Below are 27704 nucleotides of genomic sequence, written 5' to 3' on the forward strand. Positions count from 1 at the left end.
CGTGCCAGGTTAACCCAGAGGGACTCCCCGGTATACTTGACATCAGTGATCCTGGTAGTTTTGATGTCTTCCTTAATGTATAGTGCTACCCCTCCATCTAACCTGCCCTCTCTGTCCTGACGAAGTAGATTGTACCCGGTATAGCCATATCCCACCCATGTGCGTCAGTGAACCAAGTCTCGGATATTGCCACCACGTCCAGGTTGGCATCCCTTATTTCAGTTTCTAGTTCTATAATTTTATTGCCTAAACTGTGTGCATTAACATACATGGCCCTCCACACTTTGTGTTTGCTGAGGTCCCTGTAAGGCTATTCCTGACCGAGTCTGTGTGGCTCCAAGAGAACTGTTTGCATATTGGGTCCTTACCTCGGAATCTGAGTGTCGACTCGTCCCATCAGGATAGTTCCTTTCCACCCCAGTATATGAGTAGGTCCCCTCCCCCAACTTACCTAGTTTAAAGCCCTGCGAAGTAGGCGGGCTAGTCGGTGTCCAAAGATGTTCTTACCTCATGCTGGTCAAATGGAGTCCGTCTGGTCCCTGTAGTCCTTGCAGCGCCTCTCTATGATCCAGGAATCCGAAGTTCATATCTCGACACCATCCTCGTAGCCATTCGTTCGTTCTCAGGATGCATTCATCTCTGGCTCTTCCCTTGCCTCTAACTGGTAGGATTGATGAGAAGACTACCTGCGCACTTGTCTGCTTCAGCCTCTCACCCAAGGCTCCGAAGTCTCTGGCGATGGTTTCTGTCGGGTGTTCCTGGCAGTGTCATTCGTACCTATATGGATAAGAAGCATAGGAAAATGGTCATGAGGTGTAAGTAATATTTCCCTAGGCTGGTGGTGATGTCCCGTATTTTGGCACCAGGCAGACAGCAAACCTCTCTTGATTGTGCATCCGGTCTGCAGATTGGTCCCTCGGTGCCCATCAGCATGGAGTCCCCAATGACTATAACTCTGCGCTTCTTCCGTTGTGGAGGAGGAGGAAGTCGGTCAGCAGATGGGGTTGCGTGTTGGGCCTGTTCTTCGAGTTCTTCGTGCTGGGCCTGCTCCTGTACCTTGTCGGCAGCTTCTTCCTGAAGAATCTGGAATCTATTCTTCAGGACGAGATGCGGGGTTGATGTAGGGCCGGCCTGTTGGGGAGAAAAAGAAGAGGATGAAGAGATTGAAAAAAGGAGGGGGGATCTTCTATGTTTACTGTGGAAGAGGTCACCAACTGCCAGGTGTCATTGCCGCCAGCCATTTCCTGTAACCCAAATGTTGGCTTCAAAACTGATGATTTGGGTGTCTCAAGAATGGACTTGTCGTGGGTCTGCTCTGTAATTTGGGACAACTCCTGAACGACTCCGTCGATGTAGGCTTCATCCTCTCGGATGCTTCTCAGGCGAACCACCCTCCTCCTGAGGCTCCGCAGTTCTTGCATGAGGGCTCCGTCCAGCTGAGCAGCCTCCTCTGTCTGCGTGGAGGCTGTAGTGTAGTGTCGGGGATGGATTTCGGTCTGCACGGAGACCTCTGTCCACCGCCCTGAGTCCTCCTCCCTTCGTTCGCCGTCCGTGATCTCCTCCAGGGTCCCCATGGTGACTGGAATGCTGGATGTGGTTGTACCCTTGGCGCTTCTAGTCCTCCCTGCCATTTTCAAGTTGTGAATTAGGTCAGCCTGTCAGTTAAATTAGAAAAAGAAAGGAGAGTTAGAAAAAATCCTGCTGAGAGCTAGTGCGAGATTATGAAAGATTTAGGTGTCTGAGAGAATAAGAAGTTAAGAGCTGAGGGTATCTGAAAGGGGTTAGCTGAGTGTGAGTTAGCTTGGCGTGCAGCTAGCTGAAAGAATAGAGAGAGAAGAGAAGAATGGGAACAGAAGAAAAGGTTTTTTTTGTTGTTTTTTTTGTTTGTTTTTTTTAAGTTAGAAGTTTAGAGTTCTCTGCTGGGCTGCCTGTGCTCCTTCTAAGGGCTCCTTCGCAAAGGCGCTCTTCGCTAAGGCGAGCGCCTTTGCCGCTCGCATTCGCCGCGCACCGAACGGCCCGCGCGCCGTTGGCACCCCCCTCTTAATGGGGAGTCCTGCGCTGGTGTCGCGGCTGGTGACGCGGGTGGGCGGAGCTAACTCTCGCCGCTACCCGCTCCTCACCGCCGCACCTCTCCTCTCTCCCGGCTCCCTGAAAAAAAAAAGCTGCTGCTGTTTTTTTTTTTTTCCTCAGCCACGCGGCTGCTGTGGCGACCTTCTTCACGCCGGCTCCCTTCTCTTAATGGGGAGTCCTGCGCTGGTGTCGCGGCTGGTGACGCGGGTGGCGGAGCTAACTCTCGCCGCTACCCGCTCCTCACCGCCGCAACCTCTCCCTCTCCGGCTCCCTGAAAAAAAAAAGCTGCTGCTGTTTTTTTTTTTTCCTCAGCCACGCGGCTGCTGTGGCGACCTTCTTCACGCCGGCTCCCTTCTCTTTTTGGAAAATAAAGTATATTCACAGGAAGACATTTTGCAGCTGCTGAGGCAAAGGGCAAAACTTCCAAGCCAGCTGAAATAGCTCAGTTGGGAGAGCATTAGACTGAAGATCTAAAGGTCCCTGGTTCAAATCCTAGGTTTCAGCAGTCTTTTTCTCACCTAACAGAGTAGAAAAGGCCCCCAAGATATTACAGCCCACCTCCATAAACAAAAGCAATTCGAGCACAGTAGGGGATCAATCCCAGCTGAGGTAGCTAGACCCCCTGAAGGAAAGTATTGTTATAGGAGGCAGATCTCGGTTACAGGAGATCCAACAACATAGAACTTTCTGGGTAAATCTTTAGCAAACAATATTGCCTGGCATTTATCACTAGATTCAATTTTAGTTTGGGGATTCCTTAAATGAAGGCCAAAGGCTCAGGCATTAAAGTGAGAATTAACCTTGGTGGATTATTAGAAATGGAAAGAAATGCATCAAGAGAGGCTGGCAATTATATGATGTACAGCATCACATTCCTTCAAAACCTATGCGTGTTTTTAGTTCCATGGTGTAATGGTTAGCATTCTGGTCTCTGATTCCACGAATCTGACTTCAAAACTCAATGGAACCTGTTTTCCTTTAAAAGCTAAATGGTGGGATATAGGTACATTAAGAGTCAAATTGTAAAGGGCCTTTACCAATGGAAACTGGTTGGAAAGAAGGAGTAGAACCATTTTCTTTACTCGGGACAAGTAAGGTTTGTATGCGTAGATTTTCCTTAAGGAGAAAGGATCAGTACAAGGAAAGCAACATCCAAGAAGGTAACTCATGGCCTTTAAGACTTTTGGATGGATAACGACCAGTGACCATTTGGCTTTTGGACTGCTATGTTATGCATGAATACCACTGACATTGAGGCTTTTGGAATTTCTGGTGTAGGTAGACCATGAGATAGAGTTTCCGATGAGCGAGGGCAGAACGTTGGTCTTAAATAGCCTTCTCTTTTTGGAGAAGAATATATATTTACAGGAAGACATTTTGCAGCTGTTGAGGCAAAGGGCAAAACCACCAAACCAGCTGAAATAGCTCAGTTGGGAGAGCATTAGACTGAAGATCTAAAGGTCCCTGGTTCAATCCCAGGTTTCAGCACTCTTTTTCTCCCCTAACAGAGTAGAAAAGGCCCCCAAGATATTATCAGCCCACCTCCATAAACAAAAGCAGTCGAGAACAGTAGGGGATCGTTCCCAGCTGTGGTAGCTAGACCCCCCCCCCCCTATAGGAAAGCATTGCTGTAGGAGGCAGATCTCGGCTGCAGTAGTTCTAACAACATGGTACCTTCAGGATTAATCCTTAGCAATAAAATTTCCTAGCATTCTTCAATAGATCCTTTTCAGCTTGGGGATTCCTTGAATGATGGCAGAAGGCGCAAGCATTAAAAGTGAGAAGTGACCTTGATGGATTATTAGATATGGAAAGAATTGCTTTAAGAGAGTCTAGCAATTGTATAATGTACAGCATCCCATTCTTTCAAAACTTGTATATGTTGTTGGTTCCATGGTGTAATTGTTAGCACTCTGGACTCTGAATCCAGGAATCTGAGTTCAAATCTCAGTGGAACTTGTTTTCCTTTAATGCTTAATGTCGGGAAATAGCTACTTTAAGAGGCAAATTGGCAAGGTTCTTTACCAATGGAAACTGGTTGGAAAGAATGAGTAGCAAACCATTTCCCTTCCCTGGACAAGTAGGTTTGAATGCGTACATTTCCTTAAGGAAAAAGAATCAGTATAAGAAAAGCAAAATCCAAGCAGGTCACCCATGGCATTTATGACTTTTGGATGGATAACGACCAGTGACAATTTGGCTTTTGGACTGCTATGTTATGCATGAATACCACTGACATTGAGGCTTTTGGAATTTCTGGTGTAGGTAGACCATCAGAGTTTTCGATGAGCGAGGGCAGAACGTTGGTCTTAAATAGCCTTCTCTTTTTGGAAAAGAAAGTATATTCACAGGAAGACATTTTGCAGCTGTTGAGGCAAAGGGCAAAACCACCAAAGCCAGCTGAAATAGCTCAGTTGGGAGAGCATTAGACTGAAGATCTAAAGGTCCCTGGTTCAATCCTAGGTTTCAGCATTCTTTTTCTCACCTAACAGAGTAGAAAAGGCCCCCAATATATTACAGCCCACCTCCATAAACAAAAGCATTCGAGCACAGTAGGGGATCAATCCCAGCTGAGGTAGCTAGACCCCCTGAAGGAAAGTATTGTTATAGGAGGCAGATCTCGGTTACAGGAGATCCAACAACATAGAACTTTCTGGGTAAATCTTTAGCAACAATATTGCCTGGCATTTATCACTAGATCAATTTTAGTTTGGGGATTCCTTAAATGAAGGCCAAAGGCTCAGGCATTAAAGTGAGAATTAACCTTGGTGGATTATTAGAAATGGAAAGAAATGCATCAAGAGAGGCTGGCAATTATATGATATACAGCATCACATTCCTTCAAAACCTATGCGTGTTTTTAGTTCCATGGTGTAATGGTTAGCATTCTGGTCTCTGATTCCACGAATCTGACTTCAAAACTCAATGGATCCTGTTTTCCTTTAAAGCTAAATGGTGGGATATAGGTACATTAAGAGTCAAATTGTAAAGGGCCTTTACCAATGGAAACTGGTTGGAAAGAAGAAGTAGAAACCATTTTCTTTACTCGGGACAAGTAAGTTTGTATGCGTAGATTTCCTTAAGGAGAAAGGATCAGTACAAGGAAAGCAACATCCAAGAAGGTAACTCATGGCCTTTAAGACTTTTGGATGGATAACGACCAGTGACCATTTGGCTTTTGGACTGCTATGTTATGCATGAATACCACTGACATTGAGGCTTTTGGAATTTCTGGTGTAGGTAGACCATCAGAGTTTCCGAAGAGCGAGGGCAGAACGTTGGTCTTAAATAGCCTTCTCTTTTTGGAGAAGGAAGTATATTTACAGGAAGACATTTTGCAGCTATTGAGGCAAAGGGCAAAACCACCAAACCAGCTGAAATAGATCATTTGGGAGAGCATTAGACTGAAGATCTAAAGGTCCCTGGTTCAATCCTAGGTTTCAGCACTCTTTTTCTCCCCTAACAGAGTAGAAAAGGCCCCCAAGATATTATCAGCCCACCTCCATAAACAAAAGCAGTCGAGCACAGTACGGGATCAATTCCAGCTGTGGTAGCTATACCCCTTGAAGGAAAGTATTGTTATAGGAGGCAGATCTCGGTTACAGGATATCCAACAACATAGAACTTTCTGGGTAAATCTTTAGCAACAAAATTGCCTGGCATTTATCACTAGATCATTTTTAGTTTGGTGATTCCTTAAATGAAGGCCAAAGGCTCAGGCATTAAAGTTAGTATTGACTTTGGTGGATTATTAGAAATGGAAAGAATTGCATCAAGAGAGGCTAGCAATTATATGATGTACAGCATCACATTCCTTCAAAACCTATGCGTGTTTTTAATTCCATGGTGTAATGGATAGCATTCTGGTCTCTGATTCCACGAATCTGACTTCAAAACTCAATGGAACCTGTTTTCCTTTAAAGCTAAATGGCGGGATATAGGTACTTTAAGAGTAAAATTATGAAGGGCCTTTACCAATGGAAACTGGTTGGAAAGAAGGAGTAGAAACCATTTTCTTTACTTGGGACAAGTACGTTTGTATGCGTAGATTTCCCTAAGGAAAAAGGATCAATACCAGGAAAGCAACATCCAGGAAGGTAACTCATGGCCTTTATGACTTTTGGATGGATGGCGACCAGTAACTCTTTGGCTTTCTGACTCCTGTGTTATGCATGAATCCCACTGACACTGAGGCTTTTGGAATTTCTGGTGTAGGTAGACCATCAGAGTTTTCGATGAGCGAGGGCAGAACGTTGGTCTTAAATAGCCTTCTCTTTTTGGAAAAGAAAGTATATTCACAGGAAGACATTTTACAGCTGTTGAGGAAAAGGGCAACACCGCCAAACCAGCTGAAATAGCTCAGTTGGGAGAGAATTAGACTGAAAATCTTAAGGTCCCTGGTTCAAATCCAGGTTTCAACAGTCTTTTTCTCCCCTAACAGAGTAGAAAAGGCCCCCTAGAGATTCCCCGCCCACCTCCATACATAAAAGCAGTCCAGCACAGTAGGGGATCGTTCCCAGCTGTGGTAGCTAGACCCCCCCCTCTAGGAAAGCATTGCTGTAGGAGGCAGATCTCGGCTGCAATAGTTCTAACAACATGGTACCTTCAGGTTTAATCCTTAGCAATAAAATTGCCTAGTATTCTTCAATAGATCCTTTTCAGCTTGGGGATTCCTTGAATGATGGCAGAAGGCGCAAGCATTAAAAGTGAGAAGTGACCTTGGTGGATTATTAGATATGGAAAGAATTGCTCTAAGAGAGTCTAGCAATTGTATGATGTACAGCATCCCATTCTTTCAAAACTTACATATGTTGTTGGTTCCATGATGTAATGGTTAGCACTCTGGACTCTGAATCCAGGAATCTGAGTTCAAATCTCAGTGGAACCTGTTTTCCTTTAATGCTTAATGTCGGGAAATAACTACTTTAAGAGGCAAATTGGCAAGGTTCTTTACCAATGGAAACTGGTTGGAAAGAAGGAGTAGCAAACCATTTCCCTACCCTGGATAAGTAGGTTTGTATGCATAGATTTCCTTAAGGAAAAAGGATCAATACCAGGAAAGCAACATCCAGGAAGGTAACTCATGGCCTTTATGACTTTTGGATGGATGGCGACCAGTAACTCTTTGGCTTTCTGACTCCTGTGTTATGCATGAATCCCACTGACACTGAGGCTTTTGGAATTTCTGGTGTAGGTAGACCATCAGAGTTTTCGATGAGCGAGGGCAGAACGTTGGTCTTAAATAGCCTTCTCTTTTTGGAAAAGAAAGTATATTCACAGGAAGACATTTTGCAGCTGTTGAGGCAAAGGGCAAAACCACCAAAACCAGCTGAAATAGCTCAGTTGGGAGAGCATTAATCTGAAGATCTAAAGGTCCCTGGTTCAATCCTAAGTTTCAGCATTCTTTTTCTCACCTAACAGAGTAGAAAAGGCCCCCAAGATATTACAGCCCACCTCCATAAACAAAAGCATTCGAGCACAGTAGGGGATCAATCCCAGCTGAGGTAGCTAAACCCCCTGAAGGAAAGTATTGTTATAGGAGGCAGATCTCGGTTACAGGATATCCAATAACATAGAACTTTCTGGGTAAATCTTTAGCAACAATATTGCCTGGCATTTATCACTAAATCATTTTTAGTTTGTGGATTCCTTAAATGAAGGCCAAAGGCTCAGGCATTAAAGTGAGAATTAACCTTGGTGGATTATTAGAAATGGAAAGAAATGCATCAAGAGAGGCTGACAATTATATGATGTACAGCATCACATTCCTTCAAAACCTATGCGTGTTTTTAGTTCCATGGTGTAATGGATAGCATTCTGGTCTCTGATTCCACGAATCTGACTTCAAAACTCAATAGAACCTGTTTTCCTTTAAAGCTAAATGGTGGGATATAGGTACATTAAGAGTCAAATTGTAAAGGGCCTTTACCAATGGAAACTGGTTGGAAAGAAGGAGTAGAAACCATTTTCTTTACTCGGGACAAGTAAATTTGTATGCGTAGATTTCCTTAAGGAGAAAGATCAGTACAAGGAAAGCAACATCCAAGAAGGTAACTCATGGCCTTTAAGACTTTTGGATGGATAACGACCAGTGACCATTTGGCTTTTGGACTGCTATGTTATGCATGAATACCACTGACATTGAGGCTTTTGGAATTTCTGGTGTAGGTAGACCATCAGAGTTTCCGAAGAGCGAGGGCAGAACGTTGGTCTTAAATAGCCTTCTCTTTTTGGAGAAGGAAGTATATTTACAGGAAGACATTTTGCAGCTATTGAGGCAAAGGGCAAAACCACCAAACCAGCTGAAATAGCTCCGTTGGGAGAGCATTAATCTGAAGATCTAAAGGTCCCTGGTTCAATCCTAGGTTTCAGCATTCTTTTTCTCCCCTAACAGAGTAGAAAAGGCCCCCAAGATATTATCAGCCCACCTCCATAAACAAAAGCAGTCGAGCACAGTAGGGGATCAATCCCAGCTGAGGTAGCTAGACCCCCTGAAGGAAAGTATTGTTATAGGAGGCAGATCTCGGTTACAGGATATCCAATAACATAGAACTTTCTGGGCAAATCTTTAGCAACAATATTGCCTGGCATTTATCACTAGATCATTTTTAGTTTGTTGATTCCTTAAATGAAGGCCAAAGGCTCAGGCATTAAAGTGAGAATTGACCTTGGTGGATTATTAGAAATGGAAAGAAATGCATCAAAGAGGCTGGCAATTATATGATGAACAGCATCACATTCCTTCAAAACCTATGCGTGTTTTTAGTTCCATGGTGTAATGGTTAGCATTCTGGTCTCTGATTCCACGAATCTGACTTCAAAACTCAATGGAACCTGTTTTCCTTTAAAGCTAAATGGTGGGATATAGGTACATTAAGGGTCAAATTGTAAAGGGCCTTTACCAATGGAAACTGGTTGGAAAGAAGGAGTAGAAACCATTTTCTTTACTCGGGACAAGTAAGTTTGTATGCGTAGATTTCCTTAAGGAGAAAGGATCAGTACAAGGAATGCAACATCCAAGAAGGTAACTCATGGCCTTTAAGACTTTTGGATGGATGACGACCAGTGACCCTTTGGCTTTCTGACTCCTGTGTTATGCATGAATCCCACTGACAATGAGGCTTTTGGAATTTCTGGTGTAGGTAGACCATCAGAGTTTCCGATGAGCGAGGGCAGAACGTTGGTCTTAAATAGCCTTCTCTTTTTGGAGAAGAAAGTATATTTACAGGAAGACATTTTGCAGCTATTGAGGCAAAGGGCTAAACCACCAAACCAGCTGAAATAGCTCAGTTGGGAGAGCATTAGACTGAAGATCTAAAGGTCCCTGGTTCAATCCCAGGTTTCAGCACTCTTTTTCTCCCCTAACAGAGTAGAAAAGGCCCCCAAGATATTATCAGCCCACCTCCATAAACAAAAGCAGTCGAGCACAGTACAGGATCAATCCCAGCTGTGGTAGCTATACCCCTTGAAGGAAAGTATTGTTATAGGAGGCAGATCTCGGTTACAGGATATCCAACAACATAGAACTTTCTGGGTAAATCTTTAGCAACAAAATTGCCTGGCATTTATCACTAGATCATTTTTAGTTTGTGGATTCCTTAAATGAAGGCCAAAGGCTCAGGCATTAAAGTTAGAATTGACTTTGGTGGATTATTAGAAATGGAAAGAATTGCATCAAGAGAGGCTAGCAATTATATGATGTACAGCATCACATTCCTTCAAAACCTATGCGTGTTTTTAATTCCATGGTGTAATGGATAGCATTCTGGTCTCTGATCCCACGAATCTGAGTTCAAAACTCAATGGAACCTGTTTTCCTTTAAAGCTAAATGGCGGGATATAGGTACTTTAAGAGTAAAATTATGAAGGGCCTTTACCAATGGAAACTGGTTGGAAAGAAGGAGTAGAAACCATTTTCTTTACTTGGGACAAGTACGTTTGTATGCATAGATTTCCTTAAGGAAAAAGGATCAATACCAAGAAAGCAACATCCAGGAAGGTAACTCATGGCCTTTATGACTTTTGGATGGATGGCGACCAGTAACTCTTTGGCTTTCTGACTCCTGTGTTATGCATGAATCCCACTGACACTGAGGCTTTTGGAATTTCTGGTGTAGGTAGACCATCAGAGTTTTCGATGAGCGAGGGCAGAACGTTGGTCTTAAATAGCCTTCTCTTTTTGGAAAAGAAAGTATATTCACAGGAAGACATTTTACAGCTGTTGAGGAAAAGGGCAACACCGCCAAACCAGCTGAAATAGCTCAGTTGGGAGAGAATTAGACTGAAAATCTTAAGGTCCCTGGTTCAAATCCAGGTTTCAGCAGTCTTTTTCTCCCCTAACAGAGTAGAAAAGGCCCCCTAGAGATTCCCCGCCCACCTCCATACACAAAAGCAGTCCAGCACAGTAGGGGATCGTTCCCAGCTGTGGTAGCTAGACCCCCCCCTCTAGGAAAGCATTGCTGTAGGAGGCAGATCTCGGCTGCAATAGTTCTAACAACATGGTACCTTCAGGTTTAATCCTTAGCAATAAAATTGCCTAGCATTCTTCAATAGATCCTTTTCAGCTTGGGGATTCCTTGAATGATGGCAGAAGGCGCAAGCATTAAAAGTGAGAAGTGACCTTGGTGGATTATTAGATATGGAAAGAATTGCTCTAAGAGAGTCTAGCAATTGTATGATGTACAGCATCCCATTCTTTCAAAACTTACATATTTTGTTGGTTCCATGGTGTAATGGTTAGCACTCTGGACTCTGAATCCAGGAATCTGAGTTCAAATCTCAGTGGAACCTGTTTTCCTTTAATGCTTAATGTCGGGAAATAACTACTTTAAGAGGCAAATTGGCAAGGTTCTTTACCAATGGAAACTGGTTGGAAAGAAGGAGTAGCAAACCATTTCCCTACCCTGGATAAGTAGGTTTGTATGCATAGATTTCCTTAAGGAAAAAGGATCAATACCAGGAAAGCAACATCCAGGAAGGTAACTCATGGCCTTTATGACTTTTGGATGGATGGCGACCAGTAACTCTTTGGCTTTCTGACTCCTGTGTTATGCATGAATCCCACTGACACTGAGGCTTTTGGAATTTCTGGTGTAGGTAGACCATCAGAGTTTTCGATGAGCGAGGGCAGAATGTTGGTCTTAAATAGCCTTCTCTTTTTGGAAAAGAAAGTATATTCACAGGAAGACATTTTGCAGCTGTTGAGGCAAAGGGCAAAACCACCAAAACCAGCTGAAATAGCTCAGTTGGGAGAGCATTAGACTGAAGATCTAAAGGTCCCTGGTTCAATCCTAGGTTTCAGCATTCTTTTTCTCACCTAACAGAGTAGAAAAGGCCCCCAAGATATTACAGCCCACCTCCATAAACAAAAGCATTCGAGCACAGTAGGGGATCAATCCCACCTGAGGTAGCTAGACCCCCTGAAGGAAAGTATTGTTATAGGAGGCAGATCTCGGTTACAGGATACCCAATAACATAGAACTTTCTGGGCAAATCTTTAGCAACAATATTGCCTGGCATTTATCACTAGATCATTTTTAGTTTGTGGATTCCTTAAATGAAGGCCAAAGGCTCAGGCATTAAAGTGAGAATTGACCTTGGTGGATTATTAGAAATGGAAAGAAATGCATCAAGAGAGGCTGGCAATTATATGATGTACAGCATCACATTCCTTCAAAACCTATGCGTGTTTTTAGTTCCATGGTGTAATGGTTAGCATTCTGGTCTCTGATTCCACGAATCTGACTTCAAAACTCAATGGAACCTGTTTTCCTTTAAAGCTAAATGGTGGGATATAGGTACATTAAGAGTCAAATTGTAAAGGGCCTTTACCAATGGAAACTGGTTGGAAAGAAGGAGTAGAAACCATTTTCTTTACTCGGGACAAGTAAGTTTGTATGCGTAGATTTCCTTAAGGAGAAAGGATCAGTACAAGGAATGCAACATCCAAGAAGGTAACTCATGGCCTTTAAGACTTTTGGATGGATGACGACCAGTGACCCTTTGGCTTTCTGACTCCTGTGTTATGCATGAATCCCACTGACAATGAGGATTTTGGAATTTCTGGTGTAGGTAGACCATCAGAGTTTCCGATGAGCGAGGGCAGAACATTGGTCTTAAATAGCCTTCTCTTTTTGGAGAAGAAAGTATATTTACAGGAAGACATTTTGCAGCTATTGAGGCAAAGGGCAAAACCACCAAACCAGCTGAAATAGCTCAGTTGGGAGAGCATTAGACTGAAGATCTAAAGGTCCCTGATTCAATCCCAGGTTTCAGCACTCTTTTTCTCCCCTAACAGAGTAGAAAAGGCCCCCAAGATATTATCAGCCCACCTCCATAAGCAAAAGCAGTCGAGCACAGTACGGGATCAATCCCAGCTGTGGTAGCTATACCCCTTGAAGGAAAGTATTGTTATAGGAGGCAGATCTCGGTTACAGGATATCCAACAACATAGAACTTTCTGGGTAAATCTTTAGCAACAAAATTGCCTGGCATTTATCACTAGATCATTTTTAGTTTGGTGATTCCTTAAATGAAGGCCAAAGGCTCAGGCATTAAAGTTAGAATTGACTTTGGTGGATTATTAGAAATGGAAAGAATTGCATCAAGAGAGGCTAGCAATTATATGATGTACAGCATCACATTCCTTCAAAACCTATGCGTGTTTTTAGTTCCATGGTGTAATGGTTAGCATTCTGGTCTCTGATTCCACGAATCTGACTTCAAAACTCAATGGAACCTGTTTTCCTTTAAAGCTAAATGGTGGGATATAGGTACATTAAGAGTCAAATTGTAAAGGGCCTTTACCAATGGAAACTGGTTGGAAAGAAGGAGTAGAAACCATTTTCTTTACTCAGGACAAGTAAGTTTGTATGCGTAGATTTCCTTAAGGAGAAAGGATCAGTACAAGGAAAGCAACATCCAAGAAGGTAACTCATGGCCTTTAAGACTTTTGGATGGATGACGACCAGTGACCCTTTGGCTTTCTGACTCCTGTGTTATGCATGAATCCCACTGATACTGAGGCTTTTGGAATTTCTCGTGTAGGTAGACCATCAGAGTTTCCGATGAGCGAGGGCAGAACGTTGGTTTTAAATAGCCTTCTCTTTTTGGAAAACAAAGTATATTCACAGGAAGACATTTTGCAGCTGCTGAGGCAAAGGGCAAAACTTCCAAGTCAGCTGAAATAGCTCAGTTGGGAGAGCATTAGACTGAAGTTCTAAAGGTCCCTGGTTCAAACCCAGGTTTCAGCAGTCTTTTTCTCCCATAACAGAATAGAAAAGGCCCCCTAGAGATTCCCCGCCCACCTCCTTATACAAAAGCATTCCAGCACAGTAGGGGATCGTTCCCAGCTGTGGTAGCTAGACCCCCCCCTCTAGGAAAGCATTGCTGTAGGAGGCAGATCTCGGCTGCAATAGTTCTAACAACATGGTACCTTCAGGTTTAATCCTTAGCAATAAAATTGCCTAGCATTCTTCAATAGATCCTTTTCAGCTTGGGGATTCCTTGAATGATGGCAGAAGGCGCAAGCATTAAAAGTGAGAAGTGACCTTGGTGGATTATTAGATATGGAAAGAATTGCTTTAAGAGAGTCTAGCAATTGTATGATGTACAGCATCCCATTCTTTCAAAACTTACATATGTTGCTGGTTCCATGGTGTAATGCAGGGGTGCTCACACTTTTTTGACTCGCAAGCTAGTTTTAAAATGACCAAGTCAAAATGATCTACCAACAATAAAATAAAAAAAAAAAACACAACGCACACTGTACGCACAGAAAATGTGAATTATCATTGCTATTCCGGGGTTTTTCCAAAGAGGTCAAGGCAGATGACTCTATGCACTGTCACCTCAGAAACAACCATACAAAAACAGACAAATACCCACCCCCTCCCTTTTTACTAAACCACAATAGTTTTTAGCGCAGGGAGCTGCGCTGAATGCCCAGTGCTGTTCTTGACTCTCATAGGCTCCCTGCGCTAAAAACCAATATTGCGGTTTAGTAAAAGGGGAACATATTGTAAAATATAGACAGTAGATATAAATTCAGACACATTTTGATCACTAAATTTAAAATAAAATCATTTTTCCTACCTTGTCTGGTGATTTCATGAGTCTCTGGTTGCACTTTCTTCTTCTGACTGTGCATCCAATCTTTCTTTCCTTCTTTCAGCCTGTATGCTTCCTCTGCTTCACACCTCATTCCCTCCCCAAACTTTTTCTTCCTCTCTCCATGACCTTTCTTTCTTTCTCTCTTCATGCCCCCTTTCTTTTTTTCTGTTTCTCTTCTTTCCTTCTGTCTGCCTGCCTGCCCCCTTTCTTTCTTTCTCCCTGCCCTTCCTCAAGCCACTGCCACTGCCGCTGCCATCGGGGAAGAGGACGCAAACCGCCACCAATGGATAAAAGGCCCCAAATCCGACGACGCCGACGCCCCAAGCTCTCCCTGCTTCGGGCCAACCAGCATTCCTCTTCCCGTCAATTCTGCCGTTGGAGAGGAAATTCGGGCCAGCCAATTCCTCTCCGACAGCAGAATTGACGTCGGGGAGAGGAAGACTGATCGGCCCGATAGATCGCCAAGCCAAAGTGAGTCCTGGGTGATCGACTCACTTTGCCTTGGTGAGCTAGCGGTCTTTCTTGATTGACCACCCCTGGTGTAATGGTTAGCACTCTGGACTCTGAATCCAGGAATCTGAGTTTAAATCTCAGTGGAACCTGTTTTCCTTTAATGCTTAATGTCGAGAAATAGCTACTTTAAGAGGCAAATTGGCAACGTCCTTTACCAATGGAAACTGGTTGGAAAGAAGGAGTAGCAAACCATTTCCCTTCCCTGGACAAGTAGGTTTGTATGCGTAGATTTCCTTAAGGAAAAAGGATCAGTATAAGTAAAGCAAAATCCAAGCAGTTCACCCATGGCATTTATGATTTTTGGATGGATGACGACCAGTGACCCTTTGGCTTTCGGACTGCTGTGTTATGCATGAATCCCACTGACACTGAGGCTTTTGGAATTTCTGTTATAGGGAGACCATCAGAATTTCTAAAGAGTGAAGGCAGAATGTTGGTCTTAAGTACCCTTCTCTTTAAGGGAAAGAACGTGTAGGCACATGGACACATTTTGGAACTGTTGAGGCATAGGGCAAAACATTCAAGTCAGCTGAAATAGCTCAGTTGGTAGAGCATTAGACTGAATATCTAAATGTCCCAGATTTCAACAGTCTTTTTCTCCCCTAACAGAGTAGAAAAGGTTCCCAAGAGTTACTTCAAAGTTGAAATGTAATTCTTGTTTTAATTTGGATGTAATCCGCCTTGAACCGCAAGGTAATGGCAGAATAGAAATCACTAATGTAATGTAATGTAATTCCAACACCACCTCCATATACAAAAGCAGTCCAACACAATAGGAAATTGATCCCAGCTGTGGTAGTTAGACCCCCTGCAGGAAATCACTGCTGTAGGAGGCAGATCTTAGCTGCAGTAGATCCAGCAACATGGAACCTTCAGGGTTAATCCTTAGCAACAAAATTGCCTAGCATTCTTCAATAGATCCTTTACAGCTTGGGGATTCCTTGAATGATGGCAGAAGGCACAAGCATTAAAGGTGGGAAGTGATCTTGATGGATTACTCAAAATGGAAAGAATACCTTCAAGAGAGTCTAGCAATTATATGATGTACAGAATCCCATTCTTCCAAACCTTACCCATGTTTTGATTCCATGTTGTAATGGTTAGCACTCTAGACTTTTATGCTTGGAATCTAAGTTCAACTCTCAGTGGAACATGTTTTTCTTTAATGCTTAATGTCGGGAGATAGCTACTTTAAGAGGCAATTTGTCAAGGGTCTTTACCAATGGAAACTGGTTGGAAAGAAGGTGAAAACAATTTCCCTTACCTGGGACAAGTAGGTTTGTCTGCATGGGTTGCCTTAAGGAGAAAGGAGCAGTATAAGAAAAGCAACATCCAAGCAGATCACCCTTTCCTTTGTAACTTTTGGATGGATGACATCTAGTGACCCTGTGGCTTTCAGGCTGTTGTAGTATGGATGACACCCACTGATATTGAGGGTTTTGGAATTTTGGCGTAGACCATCAGAGCTTCCAAAGAGCGAGGGCGGGTTGTTGGTCTTAGTCTTCTATTTTCAGAAAATAAAGTGTAGACACATGGAGACATTTTGGAGCTGTTGAGGCAAAGGACGTAACATCCAAGCCCGCTGAAATAGCTCGGGTCCCAGGTTTCAGCAGTCTTTTTCTCCCCTAAAAGAGTAGAAAAGGCCCCCAACAAATTCCCACCCCACCCCACACACATACAAAAGCAGTCCAACACAATAGGGGATTGATCCTAGCTGTGGTAGTTAGACCCCCTGAAGGAAAGCATTGCTGTAGGAGGCAGATCTCGGCTGCAGTAGAAATGAAAACATGGAACCTTCAGGGTTAATCCTTAGCAACAAAATTGCCTGGTATTCTTCACTAGATCCTTTTCAGCTTGAGAATTCCTTGAATGAAGGCAGAATGTTCAAGCATTAAAGTTGAGAAGTGACCTTGGCGGATTATTAGAAATGGAAAGAATAGCTTCAAGTGTGTCTGGCAATTATATGATGTACAGCTTCCCATTCTTTCAAAACTTATACATGTTGGTTCCATGTTGTTATGGTTAGCATTCTGAATTCTGAATCCAGTAATCTGAATTCAAATATCAGTGCAGCCTGTTTTCCTTTAATGCTCAATGGCGGGAGATAGCTACTTTAAGTGGCAAATTGTCAAAGGCCTTTACCAATGAAAACTGGTTGGAAAGAAGGAATAGAAAACCATTTTCCTTTCCTGGTACAAGTAGGTTTATCTGCGTAGATTTGTAACTTTTGGATGGATGACATCCAGTGACCCTGTGGCTTTCGGACTGCTGTGTTAAGCATGAATTTCACTGACATTGAGGCTTTTGGAATTTCTGGTGTAGGGAGACAATCAGAGCTTCTGAAGAGGGAAGGCGGGATGTTGTTCTTAAATAGCCTTCTCTTTTAGGAAAAGAAAGTGTAGGCACAGGGAGACATTATGGAGCTGTTAAGGCAGGGGGCGCTAGCGAGCCCACGCAGCTAATGGCAGCATAACTTTGCAGCTCCCGGAGTTCACACTTTAAAGCATCAATTAACATTGCTTATAACATCCAAATTGATCTCATTTTGCTCCGATTTTGTGCAAGAGAGAATGGCGAACAACAAAACTGGGAAGAGAAGCTTAGAGCCTATTTCACCACATAAATCGACGACCGAAAATACTGAGGATGATAAACTCCAACAACTCATTGATGAAGTGCGTGGCATGCGCGACTTGCTTGAAGAAACCAAACAAAATACAGAGGATATTAAGGCTGAAATAAACACCTTTAAAACAGAACTAGCAGCTTTAACTACCAGAATCACAACCACGGAGAGCAAACTTACGGTGGCTGAAACTAACATCACAAATCTGCTCAGATTAACCCAGAGAATTTCAACGCTGGAAGCTGACCTCGTGGATTCGAACAACTGCTCACGTAGAAATAACTTTAGGCTCTTGGGCCTACCAGAATCCCGGGAGGGGCGAGATATGATTGGCTTCTTAACCTCCATGATTCCTAAAGCTCTGAACATCACTTTCAAACAGGAGTTCGAAATAGATCGTGCTCATCGAGTGCCCTCCAGAGAACCTGCACCTGGTAATAAATACCCCAGACCTGTGGTAGTTCGGCTACTTCGTTATAATCAGGTTCTGGAAATCATGCAACAAGCACGATCTGTAGCTCCAATAAAATATGAAGGCTGCACCATCCTGTTTGTACCTGACCTGTATAAGCAAACTGCCAAGGCAAGAAAAATGATTCTAGAATATCATCCCCATCTATAGCAAATTGGTGCAAAGTACAGGTTGCTCTATAATAATGTGACCAAAGATTTCATTACTCCAACTACGCTGGCAGAATATCTGGAACAGATTTCTCCTTCCACCATTGACAATGTGTGACTGTCTGGTTTCTGAGACTAGGCCTGACCCCGCCTACACAGCACATGGTGCTCCACCAGTGAGGATTACTCCATTTTCTCTCTGATCTGTTATGTTCCCCTTTGATTACCAGACTGAACTCACAATACACTCCTGATCTATTATTTACGGACTAGCTGTTACACTGCAAGTATTATGTTATCTTGATTTATAGTTATAGTCATATTTATATAGTTTACTAATTATCTTATGTTGAAGAGCTGTACTGTCTTACCTTTCTAGTTTGCTATCAGGAAATTTTGTTAATTGCAGCTTATGCACCCTCTGACTCACTATTGATGGCTTTTCAATATCTATTTTCTTTTCTTTCCCTATATCTAATATATACAGATCTTTTTCTCCACTTACTACTTCATTTACCTGTCTACCAAACTCATCATTTTTAAATAAATTTTTCCTTTTTAATCCATCTGCTAAAACTCCTACCTACAATACTATATTTCTTAACTGTGCTACATGCATATACTTCTCACGTATATATTTATATGTGTGTATGTATTTATATGTGTGTGTGTATGTATGTGTATATATATATATATATATATTATTTTTTTTTTTACCAACATTTATTGTAACTGTCTTCAGTCAACTAAATAATTCATTTCATTACTATCACAAATATATCTTCTGCTATTGTGTCACTTCTCATCTTGTCCTCCCTGATCTTACCCCAGTTTTTTTTTTTTGTTTTTTTTTTTTAACTTCTGTTCAATTTGTCATAGCTCAAAATTCGGATTGCTTTCAGCATGCTGTCAAATCCTTCATTATGATCCCTTATCACACACACTATTATATTCTGTCTTTAACATTTCATAAGTCCCCTCCTTCTTACAGATATGCCTAAGCAATTCACTACATAAATACTCAATCACACTCATATACTGCATCCATATGTTTTATTCTATATATCTTAAAGGTTGAAATTGAGTTCCACACCCCTGCACCGATCCATTTTGATTTGATCATATGTATTCACTTATACTACTTTTAAAACTGTTGTTTAAGAAGGTTTATAACCTAGATAGTTAAAGGTACATACAGTTGATATGTGATACTGAAGAGAGTATCATAGTTAATATTAACCATAGGTTTTACATCTGTTTTCCTAATCCCTGCTTGACAACACTGAGATTATGTCAAAATTGTGTGGCTACTATTGCCTATGTACCATACTGGGCAAGCAATATAGGTAAATACTCTCAAGATGTCTTTTGTTCATTTCTCATACATTCTAGTTTGCAATGTTACATATTTTTCTCTCATGTAATTACAATTAAGGTGACTCCGGGACTGGCTGTGTTGTCATTCCTGCGGACTCACTGACTCTTGGTACTCATGTTGGTTGTGCTTTATGCACTGTTGGTTTTCCATAGGTATGACTTACTTTTTACAAATATTCCTAGCTACCAGGTACTAATATTAGCTCAGACATTTGACTGTGTTTGGTATATGCATAGGTCACTGCATATTACTTTATTACATTACATATGGCATTAAATTGCATATCTCTCAATGTTAAAAGATTCAATAACCCCATCAAACGTAAGAAAATCCTTAATTATGTTTCTAAGCTCAAACCTGATATTGTCTTCTTTCAGGAGACACATCTTACAGCCACCGAAGCTCAGAAAATTAAGACCCAGTGGGCTTTACCACCTTTATTTTCTCCAGCTTTAGGCATACGAAATGGGGTCCTAATCCTAATACGGAAGCGTAATGATATTAAATTAATCTCTCATGCAACTGACTCCCAGGGTAGATGGATTAGGGTACAGTTAGAAATAAATGATCTCCCCACTATTCTAATCAACCTGCTATGGTCCAAATGTAGATGACCCAATATTTTTTGAAGAATTAGCGGAATCCATTAATTTAAATTTGGGCCAGAGACATATCATTGGTGGAGATTTTAATCTAATATTAGACCCCACACTAGACAGAAAATCATCCACACCATTCAAAACCTCTAAAGCATGGCTGAAATTGCAAGACCTGATTACACATTTTCAATTAATTGATCCTTGGAGGCTAACTAATCCACAAGAAAAAGATTATACCTTCTTCTCTTCTCCACACTCTTCTTATTCAAGGTTAGATTTCTTTCTCATCAGTAATTCACTAGCTCCACACATCGCCACGTCACAAATTAAAGAAATTGATATTTCTGATCACGCTCCCATTATCTTACAACTTGACAACATATGCAAACCTCTCACCTTGAAACCATGGAGATTTAACCCCACTATATTGCAAGAACCTGGATTTATCCCATACCTTATGAAACACACTATTTCTTTTTCAATAAGACCTCCGATACAAACTGGTTCAGGCTGTGGGATGCTTTTAAAGCATCGGTACGGGGTGCTATAATTCTTACACTGCATCCCTATCAAAAACAAAATTCTCTTGAGACTAAGAAACTGGAAACTGAAATAAAGAGACTAGAATCCTTACACCAAACAGATCCAACCAATATGAAACTCCTGAAACAAATTCAATGCACCAAACTCACATATAATACAATTTTATCTAAATCCACTATACGACAACTTTTTACACAGAATTCAAAATACTATCGATTCCTCTCTCTCCCTCAATGACCACCTCAACTCCTTGGCAAAATCATGCTTTTTCAGCCTTCACATTCCTTGTCCAATCCATCATCCTCTCCAAACTAGATTACTGCAACGCCATCTACTTAAATCTATCAAAAAAAAAGTATTCTAAGACTCCAGCTAATCCAGAATACTGCAGCCAAACTGATCTTCTCAAAACGCAAGTCTGGCCATGCCTCCCCACTCCTTGCCAAACTTCACTGGCTCCCAATAATCTCCAGAATCCATTTCAAATGTTCCTGCCTGGCTTTCAAGATCATTCATGGAATCCTGCCTCCTCTTATCCCACTGTCTTTCAACTCCTCCAGTCCCGACTCCTCCAGAACTGCCCAAAGGCTTAAACTAGCCTTCCCCTCTCCACGCGGCATCCACTATTCAGGCAAACTGGGAAAATCCCTTCTCTTCAAAATCACAGGTCTTTGGAACGACCTCACCACCCCGCTGCGGAATCTGAGCTCCCTTCAGTTATTCCGCAAACAACTGAAAATCTGGCTTTTCAGCAAATTGTAGTTCTATCCTTCCCCCCTTTCTCTCCCCCCTTCTACACATAAGTTCATGTAATCCTTTTTCTTCTTCTCTACCCACTATTTTAAGTTCTTGTAAACCGTGTCGAGCTCCATTCTCATGGAGATGATGCGGTATATAAACTTAAGGTTTAGATTAGATTAGATTAGATATCTAAAAGGTAAAATGGATAGAAATGCGATATCTAGGTTAAAGATCAAACTGGGAATGTTTTACTGGACCACAAAGATATAATTCAACAATTCCAATGTTTCTATAATAAGCTATATGCTACTGAACTTGATCCCGCTAAGATACCAGATCAATTCCTATCCAATCTACCACATCCTACTGTTCTCCCGTCTCATCAGACCTCACTTAGTTCAGATATCTCCATTGCAGAAATAGTGCTATCTATTAATCATATAAAGAAGAACAAAGCCCCCGGCTCTGACGGTCTTAACGCTGATTTCTATATTGCCTTTGCCAATATTCTTGCTCCTCATCTCCTCCAGTTCTTCAATCATATGATAAACACGGGTGAGACTAAAGGCACATTCACAGAAGCTACCACGATAGTCCTTCTGAAACTTGGTAAGGATCCTCTATCTACGTCCAGTTATAGACCATTATCATTAATAAATACCGATGCAAAAATTTATGCTAAGTTTTTAGCCTCCAGAATACAAACTGTTCTACTATATCTCATCTCAACAGATCAAAATGGTTTCATAGTTGGTAGACTTCCCAGCGATAATTCCAGAGTATTAATTAATGTGATCTCACAAGCTTCCCTCTCCTCCACGCCTATGGTAGCTATGGCACTGGATGCGGAAAAAGCTTTTGACTGTATAGAATGGTCCTACTTATTTTCTGTCCTGCAATGGTTTAAATTTCCTCCTGCTCTTATTAATATGATTAAAATTTTGTACACTAATCCTACTACAAAACTTTATGTCAATGGTTTATTTTCAGATCCTTTCCAACTGAAACATGGTACTAGACAAGGTTGTCCGCTATCCCATCTACTCTTCAACTTGGCTCTAGAACCTCCTTATTAAATTCAGATCCAACCCCTTAATCATTGGAGCAAAATTTGACTCCTTAGAAATCAAACTGTAGGCATATGCCTAGTTCCTAACCCTAGCTCCATACCACATATACTACAAGATATTGCTCGATTCTCTGAAATCTCAGGCTACAAACTTAATATCTCTAAAACTGAAGTACTACCACTGAATTGTCCCGATGCTATACACATTATTAAATCATATGGACTTCAATGTTCCACTATTAAGATAAAATATTTAGGTATTCAAGTTGCAGCTACCATTTCAGATATGCAAAAATATAACTCTGATCTCCTTTTAGACCTTTCAAACAAACTCACTTCTAAATGGACGCCACTAAAATGATCATGGTGGGGTAGGATAGAGACGGTCCGTATGATGATTACCCCTGCTATCAATTATATTCTAGGAATGCTACCTTTCTATCTCTCCAACTACACTTATACCAAAATTGACTCTATTCTAACAAAATTTATTTGGAACAACAAAATCCCGAGAATTAGTCTCAAAAAACTGAAAAGGCCCAGAGCTGAAGGTGGTGTTAACTTTCCTTGCTTCAAAACTTATCATACTGCCTTTATAATGAGACAAGGTTCAAAATGGTTAGCCACGAGATCAGCTGAGGAAGAAATTCCTACTTGGCTCCACGTAGAACAAAAACTACTAGCTCATACCTCAATTGCTCTCAATTGCTCTCTTTCCCTTTTTGGATAGATCCCCGAAACCTTTGGCACATCTTAATATACAAGATACATAGTAACATAGTAGATGACGGCAGATAAAGACCCGAATGGTCCATCCAGTCTGCCCAACCTGATTCAATTTAAAATTTTTTTTTTTTTTTTCTTAGCTATTTCTGGGCAAGAATCCAAAGCTTTACCTGGTACTATGCTTGGGTTCCACCTGCTGAAATCTCTGTTAAGACTTACGGTACTCCAGCCCATCTACACCCTCCCAGCCATTGAAGCCCTCCCCTGCCCATCCTCCACCAAACGGCCATACACAGACACAGACCGTGCAAGTCTGCCCAGTAACTGGCCTTAGTTCAATATTTAATATTATTTTCTGATTCTAAATCTTCTGTGTTCATCCCACGCTTCTTTGAACTCAGTCACAGTTTTACTCTTCACCACCTCTCTCGGGAGCGCATTCCAGGCATCCACTACCCTCTCCGTAAAGTAGAATTTCCTAACATTGCCCCTGAATCTACCACCCCTCAACCTCAAATTATGTCCTCTGGTTTTACCATTTTCCTTTCTCTGGAAAAGATTTTGTTCTACGTTAATACCCTTTAAGTATTTGAACGTCTGAATCATATCTCCCCTGTCTCTCCTTTCCTCTAGGGTATACATATTCAGGGCTTCCAGTCTCTCCTCATACGTCTTCTGGCGCAAGCCTCCTATCATTTTCGTCGCCCTCCTCTGGACCGCCTCAAGTCTTCTTACGTCTTTCGCCAGATACGGTCTCCAAAACTGAACACAATACTCCAAGTGGGGCCTCACCAATGACCTGTACAGGGGCATCAACACCTTCTTCCTTCTACTGACTATGCCTCTCTTTATATAGCCCAGAATCCTTCTGGCAGCAGCCACTGCCTTGTCACACTGTTTTTTCGCCTTTAAATCTTCGGACACTATCACCCCAAGGTCCCTCTCCCCGTCCGTGCATATCAGCTTCTCTCCTCCCAGCATATACGGTTCCTTCCTATTATTAATCCCCAAATGCATTACTCTGCATTTCTTTGCATTGAATTTTAGTTGCCAGGCATTAGACCATTCCTCTAACTTTTGCAGATCCTTTTTCATATTCTCCACTCCCTCTTCGGTGTCTACTCTGTTACAAATCTTGGTATCATCTGCAAAAAGGCACACTTTTCCTTCTAACCCTTCAGCAATGTCACTTACATACATATTGAACAGGATTGGCCACAGCACCGAACCCTGAGGAACTCCACTACTCACCTTTCCTTCCTTCGAGCGACTTCCATTAACCACCACCCTCTGGCGTCTGTCCGACAGCCAGTTTCTGACCCAGTTCACCACTTTGGGTCCTAACTTCAGCCCTTCAAGTTTGTTCAACAGCCTCCTATGAGGAACTGTATCAAAGGCTTTGCTGAAATCCAAGTAAATTACATCTAGCATATGTCCTCGATCCAGCTCTCTGGTTACCCAATCAAAAAATTCAATCAGGTTCGTTTGGCACGATTTACCTTTTGTAAAGCCATGTTGCCTCGGATCCTGTAACCCATTAGATTCAATGAAATACACTATCCTTTCTTTCAGCAACACTTCCATTATTTTTCCAACAACTGAAGTGAGGCTCACCAGCCTGTAGTTTCCTGCTTCATCCCTGTGACCACTTTTATGAATAGGGACCACATCCGCTCTCCTCCAATCCCCAGGAATCACTCCCGTCTCCAGAGATTTGTTGAACAAGTCTTTAATAGAACTCGCCAGAACCTCTCTGAGCTCCCTTAGTATCCTGGGATGGATCCCGTCTGGTCCCATCGCTTTGTCCACCTTCAGTTTTTCAAGTTGCTCATAAACACCCTCCTCCGTGAACGGCGCAGAATCTACTCCATTTTCTCGTAATCAAATATATTGATGGCAAACTGGAAATTCCCTGGTTATCTACTAGCTATATGCCCATCTGGTACTCTACCAAATCACTGATACAAGGTCAACCCATTCATTGGCCTATATGGGAAAAAGAAGATGTCTGGACTTTCAAACAACTCTTACATAACAAATCCTGGATACCATTCACTACACTATCCACTCACTATCATCTCCCTATGACCCAATATTTATCTTGGCTCCAACTGAAACACTGCATTACAGACTTCTGTACTTCCCATACACTTACTGATTCTATTCCCTCCATATTAGATCTCAGTATGAAATTTAGCAAGAAACGGAGTGAAGCTTCCAATTGGTATAAGACTTTACAATTAAACTCATTAACTGGCACGCCCGGGGTTCAAAATATCTGGAGTAAAGAAACAGGAACACAGTTAGACAAAGAACAATGGCATATCATTTTGTTACATACATTTAAACTCCTTAGATCCTCTGCTATAATGCAATCCTGCTATTTCTTATTACATAGGGCATTTTGGACACCATATAAGCTCTCTAAATTGTCCTCGGAAGGAAATAACAGATGTTGGTCCTGTAAATTGGACGTTGGGACTCTTGACCACATGATATATTACTGTCCCATCATATCCAAATATTGGTCCCAAATTTGGGACTTCATTTCCCAAAATTTACCAATTAAGGAAACTATATCTTTAGCGAAAATACTTTTTGGTGAGTTTGCTCTAAACTCTACTCTGTCTAAACATCATATCATAATTAGAGATTGGAAGAGAGCGATAACTATCAAAACCATATTAAATGATTGGAAACATCCTGACAAACTTTCATTTGTTGCATGGTGGAATCTAGTTTGCATTATTTTACAATATGAAGGCATAACTGCCAAAAGGATGCATAGATTCCACAAATTTATGCTTATATGGGACCCAATCATTAGTTACTGTAAATCACATCTGACTTCTCCCTTAGCTCAATTATTTCCCTCTGATCAGACTCATTCATAATGGTATAGCTTGTACCTTTGCTTTGGATTAATGCCATGAAACTGCCCAATGATAGATCGATGTTGCCCTTGCTAGTTTTTCTCTATAATATGCCACTGTGACATTCCTAATTTTTCCTGGCGATGCCAGTTTATATTGCCACACTATCATACTTATAGTGCATAAAGTGTTAATCATATTACCAAATGCTCATGTATCGATATTATACATGTGTACTTATTATACCTGTATAACTTGTCATACCTATGTTGAAGTTGTTGTATAACTTTTTTTTTTTTTTTAATTATTTATTTATCAAATTTTTACATGTTTTAAATCAAGTATCCACTTGTACAGAAAGTTGAAGAAAAGCAGGAAAATAATACTCAAAAGTAAAATACATGGTAATCAAGTAAAATAAAATAACATTTTTAGCTTAAATTCAGCTCAAGTCCTCAAAATTAGATCCAAGAAGGATAAGGCAGACTTAGTAACAAATACTAACAACTATCAATTCAAATATTAGGAAAACAAGATCCCTTGGCTGAGGAAGGATATCATTATTCAAATGCACTTCACTTTGATTTTGATTTTCCTTCATCCAGCCGAGTTCCTACCAAAAAGGCTGTCAGCTGGAATGGTTCAAAGAATACATATTTCTTCATATGGTATTGTATTACACATTTACAAGGGTGTCTAAGAAAAAAAGTCCCACCAAGAGATATAACTCCTGGTTTCAACAAAAGAAACTCTCGTCTTCTTCTCTGGGTTTCCCGTGCCAAGTCTGGAAACATTAATATTTTTTGTCCAAGAAATTCTTTCATTTTGTTTCTAAAGAACTATCTAAGCAACCAGTTTTTATCTGGGGCAAGAGCCACAGTAAGAAGCAATGTTGCCGGAGATGCAAGCTCTCTATCCGAAAGTTCCAAAATTGCTGAAACATTAATTGGTTGATTATTCTCCTGTTGTTTAGATGGTGATTTAATAGGTTTCGTTGGTAGGTAATATACTTGAGTAAGTGGTGGTAATGTATTATCTGGAATGCCCAAAATCTCCAACATGTAACGTTTCAACATATCCCTAGGCGTCACCGAGGGTATCTTAGGAAAGTTAATCAGTCGGAGATTATTATTACGCGAGAAATTCTCCAAAGTTTCCAATTTTCTACGCATATTTGTATTATCTTTTATTATTGCTTCATTAAGCTGTTTTGATGCTTTTAACTCCTGTTGTATATTCTCAATAGAATTCTTAGATTCACCAATTTCAACTTTTATATTTTTTATCTCAGTTTCTTGAAGAATAATTTTATTTTCCAGCTGCAAAAGCTGGGGCTTGACAGACTTGGCTAGGTCAGCCACCAAATCCCAAATTGAATCCCAAATTGAATTGAAAACTCAGGGAGTCCATCTCCACGCTCCCCTCACTGTTCTCCCTGGCCTCCGAGGGTAGATGCCTGCCTTCTACCGGCAGCTCCTCCTCTCGTGGGGAGCTGGTAACCTGAGGAGGTGGGGGAGGTGCCCTAGCGTCGGGGCTCAGCGTAGTCTCCAGCCCCAAGGAGATCGCCTCATTCCTGCCCCTCAGAGGCGTCTCCAGTGGGGGCACCGATGCTGCCGGGACATCCTGCATCCGACGCAGGAGTTCTTCTATGTTGCCGAACGAGGGGACCGCCGAACGCCGCGAGGCTCCAGCGGCGCTGCGGCCTCTCCTCTTCGGCATCCTGAGTAAGTAACTCTCTCCAAAGAAAAGTTTTCAGAAAATCTCCGGCGTGCTGCTCAGCGTCCGGGACCGTCGGCCATCTTGGATCTCTCATCCATTGTATAACTTTTTTTAT

At 41.7% G+C, this 27704-nt stretch overlaps 9 non-coding genes across 9 annotated transcripts; all 9 read left to right on the forward strand.

Annotated features, from left to right (window-relative positions):
- Nucleotides 1-3485: 3485 nt before the first annotated feature.
- Nucleotides 3486-3558, forward strand: TRNAF-GAA. The gene has a single exon. It is a non-coding gene; the product is annotated as a tRNA-Phe (tRNA).
- A 399-nt stretch (nt 3559-3957) lies between these two features.
- On the forward strand, nt 3958-4029 carry TRNAQ-CUG. Its single transcript has one exon. It is a non-coding gene; the product is annotated as a tRNA-Gln (tRNA).
- A 440-nt stretch (nt 4030-4469) lies between these two features.
- TRNAF-GAA lies at nt 4470-4542 on the forward strand. Its single transcript has one exon. It is a non-coding gene; the product is annotated as a tRNA-Phe (tRNA).
- A 2344-nt stretch (nt 4543-6886) lies between these two features.
- Nucleotides 6887-6958, forward strand: TRNAQ-CUG. Its single transcript has one exon. It is a non-coding gene; the product is annotated as a tRNA-Gln (tRNA).
- Nucleotides 6959-9345: 2387 nt separating this feature from the next.
- On the forward strand, nt 9346-9418 carry TRNAF-GAA. Its single transcript has one exon. It is a non-coding gene; the product is annotated as a tRNA-Phe (tRNA).
- Nucleotides 9419-10788: 1370 nt separating this feature from the next.
- TRNAQ-CUG lies at nt 10789-10860 on the forward strand. Its single transcript has one exon. It is a non-coding gene; the product is annotated as a tRNA-Gln (tRNA).
- Nucleotides 10861-11300: 440 nt separating this feature from the next.
- Nucleotides 11301-11373, forward strand: TRNAF-GAA. The gene has a single exon. It is a non-coding gene; the product is annotated as a tRNA-Phe (tRNA).
- Nucleotides 11374-12274: 901 nt separating this feature from the next.
- TRNAF-GAA lies at nt 12275-12347 on the forward strand. The gene has a single exon. It is a non-coding gene; the product is annotated as a tRNA-Phe (tRNA).
- A 902-nt stretch (nt 12348-13249) lies between these two features.
- On the forward strand, nt 13250-13322 carry TRNAF-GAA. Its single transcript has one exon. It is a non-coding gene; the product is annotated as a tRNA-Phe (tRNA).
- The last annotated feature ends 14382 nt before the right edge of the window (nt 13323-27704 follow it).

Source organism: Geotrypetes seraphini, chromosome 1 (assembly GCF_902459505.1).
Source record: "Geotrypetes seraphini chromosome 1, aGeoSer1.1, whole genome shotgun sequence".
NCBI classification, from domain to species: domain Eukaryota; kingdom Metazoa; phylum Chordata; class Amphibia; order Gymnophiona; family Dermophiidae; genus Geotrypetes; species Geotrypetes seraphini.